The sequence below is a fragment of the Panthera leo genome, chromosome A1 (assembly GCF_018350215.1).
Source record: "Panthera leo isolate Ple1 chromosome A1, P.leo_Ple1_pat1.1, whole genome shotgun sequence".
NCBI lineage: Eukaryota > Metazoa > Chordata > Mammalia > Carnivora > Felidae > Panthera > Panthera leo.
Genome location: NC_056679.1, coordinates 204,945,901 through 204,969,986, shown reverse-complemented (window position 1 = coordinate 204,969,986; position 24,086 = coordinate 204,945,901).

Sequence of the window (24,086 nt, the reverse complement as noted above, 5' to 3'; positions counted from 1 at the left end):
CCCTTACTCTTCTACTTTTTGGACTGGTTTGAGAAGAATAGGTATTAACTCTTCTTTAAGTGTTTGGTAGAATTCACTTATGAATCCATCTGGTCTTGGACTTCCATTTTTTGATAGTTTTCTGACTATCAATTCAATTTTATTACTATAATCAGACTATAATCTGTCTGTTCAGATTTTCTGTTTTTTCCTGGGTTCAGTTTTGGAAGATTGTGTGTTTCTAGGAATCTATCCATTTCTTCTAAGTTGTCCAGTTTGTTGGTATATAACTTTTCATAGTATTCTCTTATAATTCTTTGTATTTCTGTGGTGTCAGTTTTTATTTCTTCTCTTTCATTTCTGATTTTATTTATTTTTTCTTGATGAGTTTGGCTAAGGGTTTGTCAAGTTGTTTATTGTATCAAAGAACCAGTTCTTGGTTTCACTGATTTTTTTTTCGAAATTTTTAAGTCTCTGTCATTTATTTCTGCTCTAATCTTTATTTTTTCCTTTCTTCCACCCATCTTGGGCTTTGTTTATTCTTCTTTTTCTAGTTCCTTTAGGTGTAAGGTTAGATTGTTTATTTGAGCTTTTTATTCTTTCCTGTGGTAGGCTTGTATTGCTGTATACTTCTCTGTTAGAACTGCTTTTGCTACTTCCCAAGGATTATGGACTGTTGTGTTTTCATTTGTCTCTGTGTATTTTTTAAATTTGTTCTTTGATTACCTCATTGACCCATTGGTTGTTTAGTACCATGTTGTTTAGTCTCCACATGTTTGCATTTTTTTTCTGTTTTTGGCTTGTGATTTATTTCTACTTCATACTGTTTGATCAAAAAAGATGTACGGTATGATTTTGACCTTCTTACATTTATTGAGGCTTGTTTTGTGGCCTAATATGTGATTTATTCTGGAAAATGTTCCAAGTTCACTTGAAAAGAATGTGTATTCTGTTGTTTTCAGATGGAATGTTCTATATATATGTTATGTCCATGTGGTCCAATGTGTCATTTAGAGACATTGTTTTCTTATTGATTTTCTGTTGAGTCCTTTATACATATCCTGGACAAAGTCCTTTATCAAATATGTGTTTTGCAAATGTTTCCTCCCAGTTGATGGCTGTGATTTTATTTTTATTTTCTTAATATTGTCTTTTAAAGAGCCAAAATTTTTAATTTCAATGAATATACTTTATGAACTTTCTCTGTGTGTGTGTGTGTGTGTGTGTGTGCATGCTTTAAATGTTGTATCTAAGAAATCAAATATACAGTGGAAGGGTATTGCATTGTATTAATTTTAGGGAAAAGCCTCCAAATTCAACAATTTATTCTTAAATTTTGTTAAATAATCTTATTTCAAGATAAAGCTCTATAAAATAATTTTTCCACAATTTAACAAATAACTTTGATCCTCTTTTGAAAGTGAATTCACTTTAAGTGGCTTTTTAAAGAACCAATTCTTAGACAATGAGGACTTTTTGTACACAGAGAGAACCTAGTGAAGGTCTTTATGAGAAAAAGAATGTGTCACCAACAAGAAGGAGATTTTCTCTGCCTCCCTGGCAACAATTCCAGGCCCTTCTGTCTCAAAACACTAATCTTAGCCTCACCATTTAGAAATATGTGGCCCTATTAGGGAACTTAGGACCTCACAACTCCTCCCCGACACACATGCAAACCTACAGTTTTGATTTAATCTATTTGTTTGAGATGAAAGGGAAACATTTAATAGCTTATTAAAGTACTGAGAAAGAGTGTGGTTTTGAATCCATCAACATTCAAAAACACTTCTGGAAAATCATGGACTAGATTGTCCTTCCTGTATTAGGGCCATTTCCTAAAGTGTCTCAAAGCACTCTCAACACCCTAAGGCATTTGACTCTGGAATTCTGGTGTTGGCAGGAAGCTTTTCAACCCATCTGCTTTTCCTACCACCTTCATTTGGTGAATAATTGATAGTCTTCTTGATTTTTTTTTGGGGGGTGGGAATAAAAGTCAAAATTGGCACTAGAACTGAACAGATTGCTGGCTTGACTCCTTTCTGCTATGACAAAGGGGAAACAGCAGAGGCATTCACATATTCCATGAAGACATGACAACATGGCTATAGGAATGCCATGCAGAGCCCAAACTCACTCCCAAATGTGAGTTGGTTGGTTCTGAGGGCAGTGTGTGTCAGTAAATGAGCAAGGATGCTATACATATCTCAAATAATGAATAAAACAAAGTTAAAGTTATATCTGTCATCACTTTTTGTTTTCATTATTCCATAGACAATAGGCAATTTGGTCAGACAGTAAGGCTACAGTTTCAAGGCAAGTACTTGTTTTACTTTTCTGGAACTCTTTATTTGGAAAATGTTCAAATTTGCAAAAATTTTGGAAGACTAGTGCAATGAACATTCAAATACACTTTGTATACAGTCACTAATTTCTTGCATTTGACTTTGTCTCTCTCTTTCTCTCTCTTTCACCCCTTTCTTTTCTCTTTCTCTCTTCCTCTCGTTCCTAAATTATTTAAAAGTAAGTTGTATGCACAATAACCTTTCATCCCTAAAATATTAACATGGTTTCATTAACCTTAAGGAACTTTAAAAAATGTTTATTTATTTATTTTTGAGAGAGAGAGAGAGAGAGAGAGAGAGAGAGAACACATGCACATGAGCAGGGGAAGAGCAGAGAGAGAGAGGGAGAGAGAATCCCAAGCAGGCTCTACATTCATTGCAAAGCCTCACAGAGGGCTTGATTTCATGATTGTGAGATCATGACTTGAGCTGAAATCAAGAGTTGAACACTTAACCAACTAAGCCACTCAGGTGCCCCCATTAAGGGCCTTTTTAACAGAACCATAATTCCATTGTTGTATCTAATTTTTTTCTCAAAGATTCAACCCAGGTGCAAAAATCACATTTAGCTGTTTTTGCCTTTTATTTTATTTTATTTTATTTTATTTTATTTTATTTTATTTTATATATTTTTAAATTTACATCCAAATTAGTTAGCATATAGTGCAACAATGATTTCAGGAGTAGATTCGTTAGTGCCCCTTACCCATTTAGCCCATGCCCCCTCCCACAACCCCTCCAGTAACCTTCTGTTTGTTCTCCATATTTATGAGTCTCTTCTGTTTTGTCCCCCTCCCTGTTTTTATATTATTTTTGTTTCCCTTCCCTTATGCTCATCTGTTTTGTCTCTTGAAGTCCTCATATGAGTGAAGTCATATGATTTTTGTCTTTGTCTGACTAATTTCACTTAGCAAGATACCCTCCAGCTCCATCTACATAGTTGCAAATGGTAAGATTTCACTTTTTGATTGCCGAGTAATACTCCATTGTATATATACCACATCTTCTTTATTCATTCATCCATAGATGGATATTTGGGCTCTTTCCATACTTTGGCTATTGTTGATAGTGCTGTTATAAACATGGAGTTGCATGTGTCCCTTTGAAACAGCACACCTGTATCCCTTGGATAAATACCTAGTAGTGCAATAGCTGGGTCATAGGGTAGCTCTATTTTTAGTTTTTTGAGAAACCTCCATACTGTTTTCCAGCCGCACCAGCTTGCATTCCCATGTTTTTGCCTTTTTAATTTAGAATAGTCCCTGCTTTTTGTTTTTAGTTTTGTTTTTCATGGTACTGACTTGGAAAAGGAAAGAGTATATGGGTTTGTCTTATTGCTTTCTGATGTTTGGATTTGGGTTAAATATTTCTGATAAGATTAACTTATGGGAGGTGTTGTGTACTTAATGCATCACATCACATATAGTGTCAGATTGAACTACTATGATTAATGATAAATTCATAACTTGTTTAATTTTATTTAAAATTATATCCAATAAGCACTGAGTAATGTGTAGAATTGTTGAATCATTACATCATACACCTGTAACTAATATAATACTGTGTTGTTAATTGTACTTGAATTTACAAAGTTATATCTAATAAGTGATCTATGAGTGATTCTTTGCAACTGTGTATCTTGTTTCCCACAATCCCACATCCCAATTTTAGCATTCATTGATATTATTTACCTAGATTAGTTACTACATTGGAGATGGAAAAATGGCTAATCTTATCTATTAACTGGAATTTTTCTCAAAAGACAAACCACTCCTCCCCCATTCCTTTCTCTTTTAAATATCACAATGGACTCATAGGGTATTTTACATTTAATGTATTATAATATATTACTATCTCTACTTTTTGATGCTCCAATTGTGTCACATTTGGTCAAGAGGAGCCCCTTTCAGTATGCTCCTCTGTGCTTTTGATATTACCCTGTTGGTCTTTGAGCACTCCTCTGCTTTCTAGACCAAGAAAGCATCCCATGCTTACTGTAGATTTTTCCTGTCCCATATCTGGAATCAAATAATTCTCCAAAATGCTCAGTTCCTTTTATTAGGGAATAGTATTCAAAACTAATATCTGAGTGATATGTATTTTTCTTGCTACTTGGGTGCCATTGTTTTTAGGCTACTCTAATGGAACGACCCAGGAAATGTACTTTTAAAATGAATTCATGTTGATATTTCCAAGAAATTCCAAGCAGGTTCTGCACTGCCAGCTGTGCAGACCCTATGAGGGGCTTGAACTCATAAAAACTGTGAGAACATGACCTGAGCTGAAACCAAGAGTCAGACACTTAACAGACTGAGCTATACAAGCTCCCCTTTTATAGAATTTTAAATAAAAGCATAGTTAGGGTGCCTGGGTGGCTCAGTCAATTAAGTGTCTGACTCTTGATTTCTGCTCAGGTCATGTTCTCACAGTTCATGAGATTGAGCCCCACATCAGGCTCTGCGCTGCCAGCATGGAAGCTGCTTGAGATTCTCTCTCTCTGTCTCTGTCTCTGTCTTTCTGTCTTTCTGTCTCTCTCCCCATTCTCTCCCTCTTTCTCTCTCAAAATAAACAGGCTTTTTAAAATATAATTGACAGTAATATTTTATAGTTTTTGATGTAGAAGTTTTGCACATCTTTTATGAAATTTATCTGTAGGTATTTTATGTTTTGTGTGTAAGTAGCATTTTATTGAATTTTTCAATTGCTGCCAATACAGAAATGGAATCATTTTGTATAATGACTTTGTACTCTACAAACTTGCTAAATTTATATTAGTTGATTTCTATCTCTAGATCTATCAATTTTTGCTTCATGAAGCTTAAAGCTCTGTTGTTTGGAGTATACATATTTAAGATTGTTAATTTTTCCTAATTATTACATTTTATCATCATGAAATGGCCCTCTGTCCTTTTTAAAAACTCTTAGTCTTCGGGGTGCCTGGGTGGCTCAGTGGGTAAAGCATCCGGCTTCAGCTCAGGTCACGATCTCACGGTTTGTGACTTTAAGCCCCACGTTGGGCTCTGTGCTGACAGCTCAGAGCCTGGAGCCTGCTTCGGATTCTGTGTCTCCCTCTCTCTCTGCCTCTCCCATGCTCATGTTCTATATCTCTCTGTTTCTCAATAATAAATAAACATTAAAAAATTAAAAAAAACCTCTTAGTCTTGATGTCTACCTTGATATTAATATAACTACACAGCTTCCTCCTTCTTTCTATATATTTGTGTCTTTAAATTTATTTATTTGAAAATAAAAAAAATTATTTCTGCAAAATCTAATCAAATTGATTAGTTTGTGTCTTTAAATTTAAAGAATATCTCTTTTAGGCAGAAATCTAGTTTGATATTGCCTTTTTTGTCCAGTCTGACAATTCCTGCCTTTTAATTGGATTGTTTAGACCATTAATGTTTAATGCAATTTTTGTTTGGTTTGTTTTTGTTTTAGAGAGAGAGAATGAGAGTGTGAGTACAGGAGAGGAGCAGAGGGAGAGAGAGAGAATCTTTAGTGTTTAATCCCTGGACCCTGAGATCATGACCTGAGCCAAAATCAAGAGTCAGATGCCCAACTGACTGAGCCACTTAGGCGCCCCTGATGTAATTATTGATACGATTCAGTTTATATCTATCATCTTGATATTTGTTTCTCATTTGTCCCTTTTGTTTTTCTCTTGTTTCTTTTCTATGTTCTTTTGTGTTTATGCAATTTTTATATTAAATTTTATTTCCTTTGTTGAATTATTATCTATATCTACTTTTATTATTTCTTAGTGGTTGCTTTAGGGTTAATAACATATATCTGAACTTATCCAAGTCTATAGTCAATATTGAGCCATTTTGCACTTCATAGTTCTCAGTTAAGAAATGCAATAACCTTACAACAATATAATTTCATTTACACAACCCATCACATCCTTTCTTGTGTCTCAACTAAGTGCCTGTGATGTTAACAAGGTGTTGGAGCTGTCTTTCCATTCCCACTGGGCCAGAACTCCATTGTCCTTAGCAGAACCACTAGTATCTCTATTTCATTCTCCACCCTCTGGTAAACCTCACACAGCTTGTCTTGCTCATGTCAAGCACAGCCCTTGGTCAAGGACTTATGTAGAACTCCCCCCATCACTCCGATCGCCATGAAAACTACTGGGGCTCTGCTCTGTGCAATCCCCTCTTCTCTGGCGTCTGCCCTGCAGATTCCAGCCACTTCAGCTTCCTCAAGTCGGCAGGGCAATCTTGCTTTGCTGATTCCATGTCATTGGCTTCAGTGCAGAAAATCCCAAGCAGGGAGGTAGGGCTAATATGAGGCTTCTCTTGTTAGTGTCTCTTCTTTCAGAGATTGCAGTCTTTCATAGACTGTTGCCCAGCTTCATGTTTGTACGCTGGGGGAGGGCTAGTTCAGAACCTGTTAGACTTACTCAAAACCGAGAGACTTTAGGCACTTTTTATAAAGAATAGAATAGTTTCAGGGTATAGGCACATGACATCTATAGATCAGAAACTTGTAGGGTTTACTTTCACTTTGCTTTTTACAGAATGTATCTGTTTGAGAGTGTCTGTTAGTGTAACTTGAGTTTAAGAAGATACCATATAAGGTTCTTGAAGCATTCTGGAAGAATTTGATTTCATTTTGTGTAGTCTGAACATTTCCGAATTCTCTCCACAGTTTCTTTCTGCTTGCTTCTCCTCCTTTGCCTTCTTCATTCTCTTTTTTCTGCTTCCTGTGCTTCTTTAATTCCTCTATTTTTTTTTAAAATTTAACGCATGCTATACAGGGGGCAATATGGGTCCAGTATTTGGGGGGACTTAGTAGATATTAGCTCATTTAATTGTTGAGTGCAATGGGTGAAGTAAAAAGGAGAGCAGTGGATGCAAGGGAAGTGAGTGTGCCTTACCACTTATTTTCCTTATGCAAAATAAAGTGAATCATTTGTCTTGTTCTCCCCACCTTTCTTAAGCTGTTAGAAAAAACCTTTGTTAGCATTAGAGACTGTTAAAAACTGAGAACAAACTGAGGGTTGATGGGGGGTGGGAGGGAGGGCAGGGTGGGTGATGGGTATTGAGGAGGGCACCTTTTGGGATGAGCACTGGGTGTTGTATGGAAACCAATTTGACAGTAAATTTCATATATTAAAAAAAAATAAATAAATAAATAAATAAAAAAAAAAAAAAAGAAAAAACCTTTGTTATGTTTGTTTTGGAGAAATGTAGACCAATTATAAGCAACTTTGTAGGCGAATTGTTAGGCAATTAATTCCCCTTTTTGCTTTCCTTCACTCTGTAGAGACTTGGAAAAAGTCTTCATATATGTGATTAATTTTAATACAGGAAGAAACTCTGTCAAGTATTTTGTTTCAGAAAGCTTTCAAATGAGTCAGATCTGGTAAGCTAAGCTTCAGCTCAAGTAATAGTTACTTAGAAAAGAAAAAAAAGTTAAATATAGGACTAATTTAACTGCTTGTAAGAGCCTGTCTGGATTTATTTATGTTTTAGTTTTTCTGGCTCTGGAATAGTTTTTCTGGCTCTTTTGTGGCAGTCAAAATGCCACAAAAGAAGTGCAAAAATATGACTTTCAGTGTCCAAACAATCTGGTCTAAAAAGTAAAGCAAATTGAGGGAAAAAAACAAAACATTAAAACATTACCTCCCTTCTCTCTTATGTTCCACAGTTAAAAAACATTCAGTGCCTTCATGGTTTTCCTTTATCAGGACAATGCTCTCTTCAGAGAATCTGGCACCTTAGTTCCCAAAGGCCAGAGTGATGGAAAATCATTTGAACTACAGCAGCAAGGATACCAAACTGTCAGAAGACATGGGGGAGCCAGCATTCCAGTCTTGACTTTGGCCTTTGCAGTGCAGACCTTCCCAAATAGCAGTCCCAAATGCTTAAATTTTTACCATGAATATAAAGCCTCATTCCTGGCCCATGCATACTGCTGTGAAACATTCCTAAATCAATTAACAGGCATATCTCACCCCAGGTAAAATGGAAAATCTTTCTTACATGAGACCTTTTCAGAAGGTGGTCTTCCTCTTTCCTGGACTGGGATTTGTATTTGTCTGCCAAAGCTACTCTGGCTATTTGAGAGCCAGATGAGGCCCTCATAGGGGAGCTGGGGTCATTGTTCACATCAAATGCCACCTCAGGGCCTACACTCACACTTCTCCTTCTGAGTAGAACACTTCTCCTTACTCCTCATGAATAACTGCTTATCTTCAGGTCTCCACTTCAAGGTTACCTCTTCATTGGTGTCTTCCTTAATCACTCAATATAAATGGATTCTCTACATACATTCTCTTATAAATCTTAAGTTCTTGCCCTTCAAAGCATTTATCACACCATGCTAGTATGTCATTTATCTCTGTTTATTGCTGTCTTCTACACTGAACCCTGTGCTCCATGAGGCCAGGAATCATTTCTATTTGACCAACCACAGCAAACATGGTCTCTAGTGTAGAGCCTGGCTCATAGTAGGCATTCAGTATACATTTGTTCACTAAATGAATGAACCACCTTTCCTCTACCCACACAGGGGACTATGGCAGCCACTTGGAGAGAGCCTCAGCAAGCAAACATGGGTTGGGGGATGTGCAAATTCATCTTATCCAAAACTATGAAGAAGATTCAAAAAGCATCCTGTGGCAGGGGTCATGAATATGCAGGGTGAATCATAAAAAGCAAAGTCTCTGCCCTCTACAACCAAATAAGGAAACCAGAACTCACACAGGGCCGTATTTAACTAGGCACCTTGTAGAAACCCAGGGGAAAGGGCAGGGCTTTTATTGCTTATTTTACAAATTGAGGTTTTTAAAAATGTATATACCGGTGTTAGTATCTACCTCCCTGTGGGTAGGATGATGAAAGTAATTAGCACAGGAAAAAGTAACACCAAAGAAAGTCAGCTTATTGGAATAAGAGCTTTCAGAGCTACGGCACAGAGTAAAGCATTTGACACCATCTCTCAGCCAACTGGAGAAATATTGTCTGAGTAAGCTTAAATGAAAATTGGGCATTCAATGAAAAAGAATGTATTAAGCAAAAATATCACACCATCTTTTCAGTGCAACAGAGAAATTTTGGAACCAGTATATGTATCTTAAATTCTAATCTGGGGATGGCAAAGAAATTGTATCTGATGGGATAAGTTTAAGTCCATTGGCAGTGGCTGCCCAGAGTACTAGGCTGTGACAAATTCTAAGGCTGAGTCTGGGTTCAGTGAGGGAATGAGACATGCCCAGGTAGTAATGTCTGATGGGCAGAGAATGGGGAATTAAAACATTCATGCCATGTTGCTGTCATTACCAGTTAAACTAAAAAAAAAACTATTGATAATAAGGATTTTGGGTCAGACTGTAGGTATGGGTGATATGAGGGCCAGCTTGAGGGAAATGATACCAGGCAGGCAGCGTTAGAGGTAACATTAACATCACACTGAGAGAGGCACCATTTCCCCCCATCCCATAAGGAACCAGCTTCATTCAAGGTTTATGGCCTTCAGAATATCCGCTTTCCGAATCCTTTCTTACAACTGCCTTCACCTGTGTGATCCTTGCTTCCTAGATAGACCAACTAGACTGTTCTAGGTCTTCTCCAAACTCTTAGTATAACTGTATACAGAACATTGCTGCATGGGACCTTGGATGCAATGATCAAGAGGGAATATTGATTCAGAGAACTTATAAAGTCCCATCCTTAAAGTCTAAATTCTTTGATTCCAGGGTTTTCATAATTCTAAGATAGATTGCATTTAAGGAATGTGAAATATCTCCATTTTTTTTTTCATCAAGAAGCATGGACAACCCCAGAATCTGATTCTAACAGGGGCTGAGTCACAGAAAGGCTTTTTATAATACTAAGCAGAAAATCAGCTACAGAAATAGGTCTCAGTTCCTAATTCCTAGTTTTGAATCTAGGCAACTGGATTAGTCATAGTTTTTAGGAAAACACATTTCTCAACTTATAAATAAAAATTTTTAAAAGCAAACAATGAAGCAAAATGCAAAGATTTTTTTTATGTGTGTTTTTGTTTTATTTTATTTTTTGTGGTTGTTAAATGTAAGAGTATTTACAGGGGCACCTGGGTGGCTCAGTCGGTGAGGCATCCAACTTAGGCTTAGGTCATGATCTCATGGTTTGTAAGTTCTAGCCCCGCATTGGGCTCTGTGCTGACAGCTCAGAGCCTGGAGCCTGCTTCAGATTCTGTGTCCTCTCTCTCTGCCCTTCCCCTGCTTGTGCTCTGTCTCTCTCTCTCTCTCCCTCTCTGTCAAAAATAAATAAAATCATTAAATTTTTTTTTAAAAAGAGAGTGCTTATAGAAGGTGAAAAAAAATTTGACTCCCTTTAAATTATGTCCCCAAGGGTCTTCATCCTGTAGGGATATATTTACCCTTCTTTTTCTAGTAAGCAGTTAAAAAATATCCCATAGACCTTTACAGCCACTTTCTGGGTTGTGGTCCTCCTGTGACATAAACAAGCTAAACCCAAATCTTGGTAGAGGGTAAACAGGAATCATCTGTCATACTGAGGACATATAATCATGCTCTACTAAATTTCTCCTTAAGTTCCTATTAATGAGATAAAAGCTTAGGCATTGACATAGAAATTTGAATAAAGTTAATAAGGTTCATAGTGTTTATTTTTAAAAGATATTTCCCATAAAATCTGAAAAAATGTTTGGAATATACTTAGTAACATATAGTAAGGTATAGTAATGTATAGTATGGTATAGAATAGTGCGGTATAGTATAGCCACGATGTTACTAATTAGTAATTAGTGTAATTACTAATTACACTACCTGTGCCTGTGCTTTAGTCTTGTGCATCTCCATTATCTGTACAGATTAAAGTTCAAGTTCCTTAAAATAGTTTACAAAACCTAATTTAATCTCCTTTTTGCCTTTTACCCTCATCTCCAAAAGTACCAAATTGCTAGCAATTCCTGATACACTGGCCTTTCCTTGCACCCTTAACTTTGGCCATGTAGCCTCTGCTGAAATTGCCCGTCCTCCCTTCTTTGCTTGGTAGTTTCAATTTATCCTTAGCTAGCTCCCTCTACACCATATCCCCATTTCTGCAGGAGTAGGTGCTTCCCCTTTACGTTATAGATTGCTGACTTTTCATCCTGATCATTATGCATGTAATTGTTAGCATTTTTTATATAGTCTCTCCCTTCGGAGAGTAGGCACTTTCAGGGCAGTCAGCAGTGTCTGGTACACTTTGTGTAGTCAGTGCCACACCGGTGCCAATGTCTGGTTCATCATAGGCTCACACATATGTGGCTGGTTGAGTAAATTAATCAGTGGAGGAAAATCATCATCTCAGATAATGGAGAAAGGTGTACAATAACTGTAATTCATTGTGATCACACACACACACACACACACACACACACACTTGTGCGCGTGCACACACAAACAAAACTCAAAACTAAAAGCTACAAAAATCGACACATTTACTTACTTATATTCTGAGAGCTTATATTACAAATAGGATGAGTGAATCTCCATCCAGATGGAAGAAGATAATTGAAGCTGGTCTGGCATCCTTTCTGCTTTTTTATTCAGTCTCCTCTTCTCCCCACGGTAGCCATGGCACCATTCTCCCTTCCCCAATTCCTTCCCTGATAACCAGACCATCCTTTCACAGTCTCCTCTGCTCACAGCTGATGTTCTTTCCTCTCAACTTTTATTGCATTTTCAGTCCACACTACTGACTTGGCGCTTAAATATGACCTGTACTCTTAGGCAGTTTTTCTGGATCCTTTTCTTTCTATTAGGTTGTTAAGTTCATGGAGACTAGAACCCATGCTTCTTTTTCCCCCTTTTAATTTCAGCAGTGTGTGTTGCATGTGGGTAGTGTCTTGAACAACATATAGTACATTATGTAACAATGTGGAAGCAGAAAGAGCTTGAATTGAAAATCAGGAAACCTGAGTTGAGAACCCAAGCTTTCACTTAAAAGGGTTGTGACTATGGGCAAATTACTTAACTTCCCTAAGCTTCAGCTTCATGAAATGTGAAACCAAAACAATTACACTTCTCTAACAAAGTTGTTGGAGGGATAGCATGAGATCATGTTTGCAAACTGTTTCAACTGTGAAATGCCCTGCAAATATTAAGTAATATTATTCTTTAGAAGAAACACCTCATTTTTCAGGATCTCTTTTCCCTGTTAACTCCTTCGTCTATTCCCAGTAGCTATAATTTCTAGGCTCCTGGTTGTCATCCGATTTCTCCAGGAGGAAGACAGATATTTACCTCTGTCAGTCCATCTTCTCTTCCAAGAGTTCCAGAGATGCTGGTTTCCTGCTTTAGTCTGGGTCCTCTGTCAGCATGTGAACTGGTAACCACTACAACAAAAACAAGCCTTCATAACATAATAAGTGTATGACAAAAATATGTCTTTGTTTGCTCCAACTTTCAGAAACATGCTTTTAAAAAAAATTATAGGGATGCCTGAGTGGCTCAATCAGTTGATGTCCAACTCTTGGTTTTGGCTCAGCTCATGATCTCATGGTTTGTGGGTTTGAGCCCCGCATCAGGTTCTGCTCTGATACTGTGGAACCTGCTTGGGATTCTCTCTCTCCCTCTCTTTCTGCCCACCCCCCCCCCGCTTTCTCTCGCTCTCAAAATAAATAAATAAACTTAAAAAATTATAAAAGTAGTGCAACTCCACGAGAGATCATCGGAAAAATATAAAAGGATAGAAAAATCACAATAAAATCATATTTTAACATAGCTTTAATAATTAATAATTAAATAATCATTATCCCACAATAATTCAGTTGTTTGATAAACCAACATTTTTAATGGTTCAGAATTTAAACGTGGGGGTTTTCCTTAACCTTTCCCTGATTCTTGGACATTAAGTTTATTTTCAATTTTCTTTTTAAAGTTTATTTATTTATTTTGAAAGGGAGAGAGCACCCGTGCATGGGAGGAGCAGAGAGGAAGAGAGAGAATCCCAAGCAGGCTCTGCACTGCAAGTGGGGAGCTTGATGTGGAGCTCAGACTCACGAAGCACAAGATCATGACTTGAGCCAAAATTAAGAGTTGGACACTTAAACCACTTAGCCACCCAGGTGCGCCTCAATTTTCTTTTTTTAAAAACATTTATTTATTTATTTATTTATTTATTTATTTATTTATTTTGAGAGCGAGAGAGAGAGAGAGAGAGAGAGAGAACGAGCAGGAAGGGGCAGAGAGAAAGGGAGAGAATCCCAAGGAGGCTCTGTAGTGTCAGCTCAGAGCCCAATGTGGGGCTAGAACCCATGAACAATGAGATCATGACCTGAGCCAAAATCAAGAGTCAGTCACTTAACTGACTGAGGCCCCCAGGCGCCCCTCAATTTTCATCATTATAAATACTGCTGTGATTAATATGTTTCTATATATCAGTTTTTTCTTTCTTTCTTTCTTAATAATTTTTTTTAACCTTTATTTATTTTTAAGAGACAGAGAGGGACAGAGCATGAGCAGGAGAGGGGCAGAGAGAGAGAGGGAGACACAGAATCCGAAGCAGGCTCCAGGCTCTGAACTGTCAGCACAGAGCCGGATGCGGGGCTCCAACTCACAAAGTGTGAGATCATGACCTGAGCTGAAGTCCGACAATCAACCAACTGAGCCACCCAGGGGCCCCATTATTTCTTTCTTTCTACGCATAAGATGACTTATTGAGGAAAAATCAATAGAAGTGTCATTCTTGTGACAAAGGGCTCAAACATTTCTAAGCCTCTAATTGTCTGCCCTAATTTAATTTTCTTTGAAGAATCCTACCATACTGAGTGGGGCAGCCTGAATGGAGGACACATGATTTAGGCAATTCAGTGTGATGATGGTTAATGTCAAGATGAAAAGAGAGAAATGGGCAGATCTCAGGCCGTATTATTTAGAAATAGAAATGACTATAGTTCTACTCTCCAGTATAGGAGATAATATGCTAAAGAATGTTACAGGCTATTTGAAGCATTTTTTTCCTTACATAAAAACTATTTGTTAAATTGAATTGAATAATATTTCACTTTGCTTCCCTAACTCAGAAATCCAATTTAAAGGCATTCTATCAAATCCTTCCATGAACTTTAGGAATTGCTTTATAAAAGTAGGACCAAAATCCATCTGGATTTGAATCTCAGAGCTGAGAAATATAGGGGAGGGTGATATTTTGAGAAAAAGGCTGAATTGACTCTTAGGGAGATGAGGCCATTAGCCAAGCTATATCACTGAAACTACTTCATTTGGAACTTTCTCCCAAATCTGAAAATAATAAGGCCTTGGCATAACTAGCTCAGAACATTTTTTACAGTTATTTGTTTAATTAAAAGTGAAGGAGACGCAATTCTACCATTACATGCAGTATTTTGGTAGAGGTTTTCTGCTTAAAGCAAACAACATGCATTTTATTTGGACTCACTCTCAAGAAGATGTTTGGAAAGTAACTTTCCAAGAAGGGACACAGTGTTTTCTTCTTTTACCCCTCAAAAATGGTGGAATTCTAAACTTTCCTCTCTTCTTCCAAGATAAGATTGTTGATAGATACACACAAGTCATGGGGAGCTTTGGGGATTTGCTGTCGTTTTTGTCTGCAAGTTTGTTTCTTAAAATGAGATATAGAGGGACAAGAAAAGGAATATTTGGTGTTCCCTCAGCAGCAATTTGGAATTGTGCCTTCTGCTTATCCTTTGGTTTATCATCTGGAAATTTGAAAGCAGCTAGCCAGGAAGATGTGCACCCTAACTTATTCCTAGCAACAGCTTCTGCAGTCCCCACGTGAAGAGATATTTTCATTTCTACCCTGAATCTTGGTTCAAGGCAAAGATAGACCATCTTGCAATCAGGGACAGCACTGAGAACTTATGGTTGGGTTAAAAGTTCTCTTTAATTATATTCTGTGAAATTCACAGGAGTATTTGGTTTTTGGTTCAGTATGAAGGAAAACCATTTTATTTCTACCTCAGCCAGTAATTTTTTAGCACTGAAACCAGGAACTAATAAAATATTCTCTTCTTTAATATCCTCTCCCATGTTTTTCCAGCCTTAGTGAGGCATCGAAAGACTTCCGTGTGGTCAGCTACTAGAAGTCAGCTTGACTGAGGGTTCACGTGAGAAGCTGAGTAGGAGGCTCACTATATATTACATAAATCTTCTACCTCTGTATTTTTAAATCACAGTTTCTCTTCAAAATCTTGCTAATGTGATTTTTCTTTTCTTTCCTTTTTTAGTTCTTTACATTCTGTTTTGTGATGTTCTCTTTTGGCAACAGTTGACAAAGTGAGCAGTAAAAGAGAAATAACATTAGAGAAGAGTAAGGCTGTCTGTCACTGGCTTCTTATAATTAATGTTTCTTTTGTCATCATGGCAGTTCCGTTTTTTTTTAATTTTCTTTTTTAATGTTTATTTATTTTTGAGAGAGAGAGAGAGACAGAGCGTGAGCAGGGAGGGGCAGAAAGAGGGAGACACAGAATCTGAAGCAGGCTGCAGGCTCTGAGCTGTCAGCACAGAGTTCCAACCCACGAACTGTGAGATCATGACCTGAGCGAAAGTCGGACACTTAACTGAGCCACCCAGGCGCTCCTCGTTTTTTAACTTATCTGTTTATTTGAAAACTAAAAATAATTGTATGCATATGGGGAAAAATCGATTAGTAGAGCAGGTTATAAAATGAAAAATCTTACTTCTATATCCCCCAAACCCCATGTCTTTCTTCAAAGATAAATTTCTTCCTGGTGGTTGTTTTCCTAAAGGACAAACCTATTAAAGAAATTATTCTAAGTGCCTTTGATGACAATTAAAAGAGAGGGGCGCCTGGGTGCCTCAGTTGATTAAAGTGTCTTACTCTTGATTTCAGCTCAGGTCATACATGATCTCACAGTTCATGAGCCTGAGCCTGCCAGAGCCTGCTTAGGATTCTCTCTCTCTGCCCCTCCTCCTGCTTGCACACACACACTCTCTCTCAAAATAAATAAATAAACTTGAAATATAAAATACAAATAAAAAAATAACATAGAGAGGGGACACCTTTGAAAGTAACAAAATAAGATCAACGTGGAAGATGATGAATTTTCCTGGAAACAAAGAGAAGAAATAACTGAGTTACAAAATGAATAAAATATCTGAAGAGACACCTCACAAAAGATGTACAAATGGCAAATAATCATATAAAAGATGTTCAATATCACATGTTATTAGGAAATGCAGATTAAAACAATAAGATACTACTCTACGCCTATTAGAATAGCTAAAATTCAAAACACTGATGACACCAAATGGTCACAAGGATGTGAACAACAGGAACTCTCATTCATTGCTGGCAAGGATGCAAAATGGTACAGTGGCTTTGGAAGACAGTTTGGAATTTTCTTACAAAATATACTATTACCATATGACCCAGAAATTGCACTACTAGGTATTTGCCCAAATGAATTGGCAAATTATGTCCACATAAAAACTTGTACAAGAATATTTATAGAAGCTTTATTCATAATTGCCAAAACTTGAAAGCAACCAGATGTTCCTTAATAGGTAAATGAATACGCAAACTGAATAAATACCCTGACAATGGAATATTACTCAGTGCTAAAAACAAAGGAGCTATCAAGCCATGAAAAGAAATGGAGAAATCTTAAATGCATATTACTGAATGGAAGAAGCCAGTCTGAAAAGGCTACACTCTGCATGATTTTAACTATTTGACATTTTGGAAAAGGCAAAACTAGAGAGATATTAAAAAGGTCAGTGGTTGCCAGGGGTTGAGGGATATTTGGGAGAGATGAATGGTGGAACATGGAGCATTTTTAGGAAGTGAAACTATTCTGTGTGACGCTATATGGTGGATACATGACATTTTGCATTTGTCAAAACTGAACAACACAGAGTCAGCCTTGGTATAAACTATAGACGTTAGTAATAATAATGTATCAATATTGGCTCCTCAGTCCCAACAAATATAGTACACTAATGTAAGATTTTAATAATGAGGAAATATGCAGTTTCCTTTTTTTTAAAAAAAAATCTCATTCTGGGGGCACTTGGGTGGCTCAGTTGGTTAAGTGTCCAACCTCGACTCAGGTCATGATCTCACAGTTCGTTGGTTCGAGCCCTGTGTTGGGCTTTGTGCTGACAGCTCAGAGCCTGGATCCTGCTTGGGATTCTCTTGTCTCCCTCTCTCTCTGCCCCTCCCCCGCTCTCTCTGTCTCTCTCACTCTCTCTCTCAAAAATAAACATTAAAAAAATTTTTTTTAATCTCATTCAGTATTTTGTCACTCATTTTTGATGTCTACTTTATTCAGCTTACGTTTTCTTTCAGGTCTTCTATAGAAAAAGACCATGGGGATGTTTTTCCTTCTTTTGGGAAAATTTTTGTTTTGTTTTGTTTTACTTTGTTTTTGCAGAATGGAAAATGCATTGGAAATTTTTTGGTCTCTATACTATTCTCTACTTTTATGCATTGTAATCAGAAAAAGTATTCACTATTATTTTTATTTTGGTGGAAGGGGGATTGTTTAAAATGTATTTTCTGTGTTATCTGAATATAGATTGATATATTATGTCAGTACTGAAATTTATTCCCTGGCAGTTATATTATTAATTTTATACAAAGTATGTAAACTTCTGTTTCTTGATTTATCAACTTTAGACAGTATCTATTAATTCCCAGTGAGAAAGAAGAGACAAACCTTTTATTTCTATTTATTTATTTTTGACTTTTTAAAAATTTTATTTATTTATTTAAAAAAAAATTTTTTAATTTCAGGAATAGAATTTAGTGAGTCATCATTTACATATAACACCCAGTGCTCATCCCAACAAGTGTCCTCCTTAATGCCCCTCACCCCTTTGAGATAAACCTTTTAGTGTGCATTTATCACTGTATTATTTTCGCATTGTCTGGGCTTACAGAATTTATTTTCTGTGTACATTTTCCTACCTCTGTTTAGATCAGTTCCATATTTCATTGGAATCAGTGCTTGCCACTAGTTCTTCTATTTTGATGTCTCCACTGGTGACAGGGAGGTCATTAAGCAGATTTTTTTTTTAATGAACAGCTCATGCTTATTATATTCTCAGAGTTCTTTGTGTTTATAATGTTTATCTTCTTTATATATGAGCAGCTATGTGGCTATACATAAAAGGGTCTTTGAATTATACTAATGGCTTTCCTATGTATCTTTTTCATTCTTTGTTTCTTTTTCTTGGTTATTTATTTAGCTGTAGTTTTACATAGGGTCATGCTGTTTCTTTTAAGCTTACTCATGTTTAAATTAAGTATCAGGACCTTGGTTTGCTCTGTATAACATGAGTGAATTCTCCAAACCAATTTTAGTTCTAGAAAGATACATCAAGTATTTAGGGCAGAAGATCACAGCCCTCTAAAACTCAAAGGACTATACAACTAAAGTTTTCGAAAATTCAAACCCAGATAAGCGAATTTCACAACACTCCCAACTTAATACAGTTCTCTTATTACACCAGTGCTTCTCAACATGCTGAGAAGTTAAGTGGCTCAAAAATCTGAAAATAAAAGGAATTAAGGAGTCATTGCTTTCAGATGATGCATTGACCAATATAACCCTTGAGCTTTGGCTTGTCCTGTCTCTAAAGTCACCTATTTAAATCCAAATTTATCACCCACCAAATGTCACTTATTTCAAGGAAACCTCCCTCAACTCCAACTACTCATTTCAAGAAAAACGGGGTTCAACTCCAAGTACCATCTTGCTCATACTTGGTTCTTGGATACCCTTGTTATTTGTCATGTTTGTTTAATATTTACTCAAGCAGTGATCATATTAATAGTAATAATAATAGTAGCTGTTATTATTGTTACTGATAGCATTTGTTGGGCACATGTCAAGAACTAGCTGTATACTTTACAGTATTATTTTATTTAAACCTCATGACAATCCTAAAATGGATATACTATTATCATCCTCACTTTACAGAGAGGATATTATTAAGAGACTTTAGATATATTTTATATACATCTGCCAGAGGGTGTTGGATCTGTAACTCAGGTATCTAACCATGAAATTATGTATTCCTATCTACAGTGTTACTGTGCTCCCGGCATGATTATACACGGGAAAAAACAGTGTGGATAGCTTAGGTAGATACCTAGAACGATTATTGCATCTATCTGGATGAATATTTGAATATTTGAAGGAGAAATATTTTTCTCCTTCCTTCCTTCCTTCCTTCCTTCCTTCTTTCCTTCCTTCCTTCCTTCCTTCCTTCCTTCCTTCCTTCTGTCCTTCCTTCCTTCCTTCTGTCCTTCCTTCCTTCCTTCCTTCCTTCCTTCCTTCCTTCCTTCCTTCTTTTCTGTGATAGCTCTGGTATTTGAAACATTAAATGGTAACTAACTAAACAGTTCCCCAAACACTTCAAATTGGTCAACTCTTCAACAGTCTTTATTCCTTTGTATAAAGCCCAGATAGTGCCACTCTTAGTCATCTGCTCACAAATCTCTAGTAACTTTCCATTGTCCACAGCTCAGTTTCCAATCTCAAGGCAATATCCTCTAGCCTACATTCTTTTTCCAAACTAGAATCTCCACCTGCTTCTCTCCTCTCCTCTCAATATATTCACAGTTTAGTTCTCTTTCAAGTCTCATTCATTGCTTATAAAATGTTTCTGACTACTTAGCTTCTTGAGATTAATTCTAGAGAGACTAATTTTATACTTAAGCAAATAAATGGGAAGTCTGTGAATGAAGCATAAGATTTTATAGCTGAAAAGACTTTAGGAGTTTTCTAATCCAACATTTCATTTTACAGATGAGGAAATTGAGGCTTGGAGAAGTTAACTGATTGGCTCAAGTTTGGATATTAACCTTTATTATGGTAACTGACTTTCAATACGGCCCTTCAGTTCCTTGTGATTTTAAATAAAAGGAACATTTTAAAGTCGATCTTAAAATCCACAAACCATCTAAAATATTTTAAAGATAATATTTTTACTATTTTTATTGCTACTCTATTAATAAAATGTCTAATACTCAATGTTTGGAAAGAATGACTGACTGACTGACTGATTGACTGAATACATATTTAAGTAGAGTCTCCGTGTGTCTCACAGAGGTATCTTTATCATCTTAATACTTTTAACAATAGCTTTCTCTAAACTTAATGTCCTTATAAACATAACCTCTACATAAAACACTGTTTTACTTCAAATTATTTATTATGCATTTACTGAAAACTTAATAATCTATACATTTTGCCTTATTAAATTGTATTTCTCAGAAAATGGAACAACTTTTAGATGATAAGCTTAAATGTTATGACTTCACTAACAACTTCAAATTCTTCTGACCTAATGCAGAAGTTCTACTTCTAAGTAAACATCTACCTGCCCTGTCCTTTATATTCTCCCCTCTCCAGCTTTCACTTCTGAGTTGACAGTGATGATCTTCAAATGAAACAATAGCTAGCAACAATGTCATTAAAGTCTGCTGGCTTCCTGGCAGGATAGAGGGTCCAGATATATTCCATACTGAGATCTTACCTTTATTTAATACAAGACATTTGTTAGACTGATGCTTAATGTAAGCATACTCATCTGTACTGTTAAACACTGTTCAAAAGTTCGAATGTCACAAGTGGAAGGGAGAATAGCCATTGGATATGGAGGGCTTTAATGTTTATAATACAGAGCCGTGGTACCTCCTGTCTCTACAATGCACTCTGAAGGTTCCATTCTATAGGTGCACATGGTGGCAAGGCTCTTCAGTGGTGCTTTTTGAATGAACCAGAGGCAGGATAGCATGGCAGTTAAGGGCCTGCATTAGCCTTATACTTTGACAGAGCTGGAACTGAGTCCTAACTTGGCCACTTTCTATTAGTCACTCCTTGGGCAAACTTTACACCTCAGTTTCTCATTTGTAAAATAGAGATAATTATGACTACTTACCTCATAGGGAAGCTGTGAAGATTAAATGAGATGGTGCATGCAAAGTGCTTAGTGCACTGACCCACTCTTAATAAACCCTGATTAATAATAATCAAATCATTGAGGCTTTTCGAAAACTCCCTAACTGGTGAGCCTGCATTAATTCTTGCCCCAAATTTTAAGGGCACGGCTTTAATGCTAAACTCCTGTCATTGATCAGCAAAACACTGGGTTGCCTGCATCAGATAAGCTGAGGCAAGGTATGTAAATGCAAGCAAGCATTTCTCAGACCGAGAGCCATGCCCTGCACTGTCTGCAGATCCCGGATGATCTGGCAGGTTTTTCAAAACATTCAGAATGTCCCGTAATGAAGTCCAGGAACCTCATTAACATACATTGCTTGGTATCTAAGGTATGCTTCGGTTCTTTATACTGAGTTGTGACCAATTCAGAGGCATCATGGCAAGATGTTTTCCTCTGACAGTGCTGTGCTTTTGAACCCTAACAGATAGTATGTGATATAGATATTTATGTGCCTGTGTCCCTCTACCTTCAAGGGCTGTGGTTCACTTACCATTGTATCAATAATACATAAGACAGTGCATAGAACCTAAAAGCTGATTCATGAAGACTGGTTGACTAACACAATAAAATATGCTTTCCAGCTATGTTATTTTAATACTCCATAGATAATATTCATACTGTCTTTGTCAATATGATAGAGACTGCCAACTAGTCTTCAACGATCAATGTAGCACACAGTTCATACTCTGTAGAGTGTGATTTTAAATATGCAGAGACTGCATCCTACCCCTTAACATGGCAATGTAGAAGAAGGGTAGGAGCATGAACTCCAGAACCAGCCTAAGTGGGTTCAAATTGTGACTTTGCCACTTGTCAATTTGTGACTTCAGGCAAGTCACATAGTACATCTGTGCCTAGCTTTCTCTTCTCTAAAATAGAGATAATTATTGTACCTGTATTAATAGAACTATTGAAAGGATTAAATACGTTAATATACATGAAATGCTTATTGAATAACATGTGACTAAGTACTATATGTAGTGTTAATTATTAATATTTTTACAGGATAGCAATAAACTCTTAATGCTAACCATAGAGCACTGAAATAGCCAACCAGCTCTCTGAATGATTTTTTCCCCAAGTTTTAATTTCAATTCCAATTAGTTAACATACAGTGTAATACTAGTTTCAGGTATAGAATAGAGTGATTCACCACTTACAAACAACACTCAGTGTTCATCACAAGTGTCCTCCTTAATACCCATCACCCATTTAACCCATCCCTCTGCCCACCTCCCTCTATCAACCCTCAGTTTATTCTCTATAGTTAAGAATCTGTTTTCTGGTTTGCATTTCTCTTTTTTTTCACTATGTTCATCTGTTTTGTTTCTTAAATTCCACATATGAGTGAAATCATATGGTATTTGTCTTTCTCTGAGTTATTTCACTTAGCATAATTCTCTCTAGCTCTATCCATGTCATTACAAATGGCAAGATTTCATTTTTCTTTATGGATGAATAATATTCCATTGCCTATATATACCACATCTTCTTTTTTTTTCTTTCTCTTTTCTTTTTCTTTTTTTTTTTTTTTGAAATTTATTGTCAAATTGGTTTCCATACAACACCCAGTGCTCATCCCAAAAGGTGCTCTCCTCAATACACATCACCCACTCTTCCCTCCCTCCCACTCCCCATCAACCCTCATTTTGTTCTCAGTTTTTAAGAGTCTCTTATGCTTTGGCTCTCTCCCACTCTAACCTCTTTTCTTTTTTTTTTCCTTCCCCTCCCCCATGGGTTTCTGTTAAGTTTCTCAGGATCCACATAAGAGTGAAAACATACGGTATCTGTCTTTCTCTGTATGGCTTATTTCATTTAGCATAACACTCTCCAGTTCCATCCACGTTGCTACAAAGGGCCATATTTCATTCTTTCTCATTCTCACGTAGTATTCCATTGATACTACATCTTCTTTATCCATTCATCAGTCAATGGACATTTGGCCTCTATCCACAATTTGACTATTGTTGATAATGTGGTTATAAACATCAGGATGCATGTATCCCTTCAAATCAGTATTTTTGTATCCTTTAGGTAAATACCTAGTAATGCAATTGATGGATTATAAGGTGGTTTTATTTTTAATTTTTTGAGGAATCCCCATACTGTTTTCCAAAGCGGCTGCACCAGTTTGCATTCCCACCAATAGTGCAACAACGTTGCCCTTTCTCCACATCCTCATCTTTCTGAATGATTAAAGGAGCAATAAGCAATGGTTACACTTAGAGCTGAAAGAAGCTCTTACTTGCCCACATTTGGGCTGTATTATTCCCTGTATCTCACTGTATTCTATTTCCTTGAAAACCAAACGTTATGTGACATTTATATTAATTAAATTTGGTTAAGCCAAATACTCCCTTATCCCACCATTAGGATAACTCCTTGTTTCATACACCTAGTCTTCTTGGGTAGCTGATGACAGATGCTAATTTGACACTAAAAGGTAAATTTTAGATACATCTAAGGCACTGAATAATAGAGTCAGAAGATGCAAACAAAGAATATATATTAAACAAATTATGTACTTAATCAGGATAATTATGTGGGTTTGCTGTAGAAATAGAAATGTTAACATTATCATTCTAGTTTCCATATCTGTGCTGGATCTACTGTGCCCATTGTATCTGATTCAAGGATAAAATTAAATTCTATTTGTATGATTAAAGTATCTAATGTAAGTACTTATTCTGAAGTAATATACAAAAGCATATACAGTAAAACCTTGGTTTGCGAGCATAATTCATCCAGAAACATGCTTGTAATCCAAGGCACTTGTATATCAAAGCGAATTTCCCTATAAGAAATAA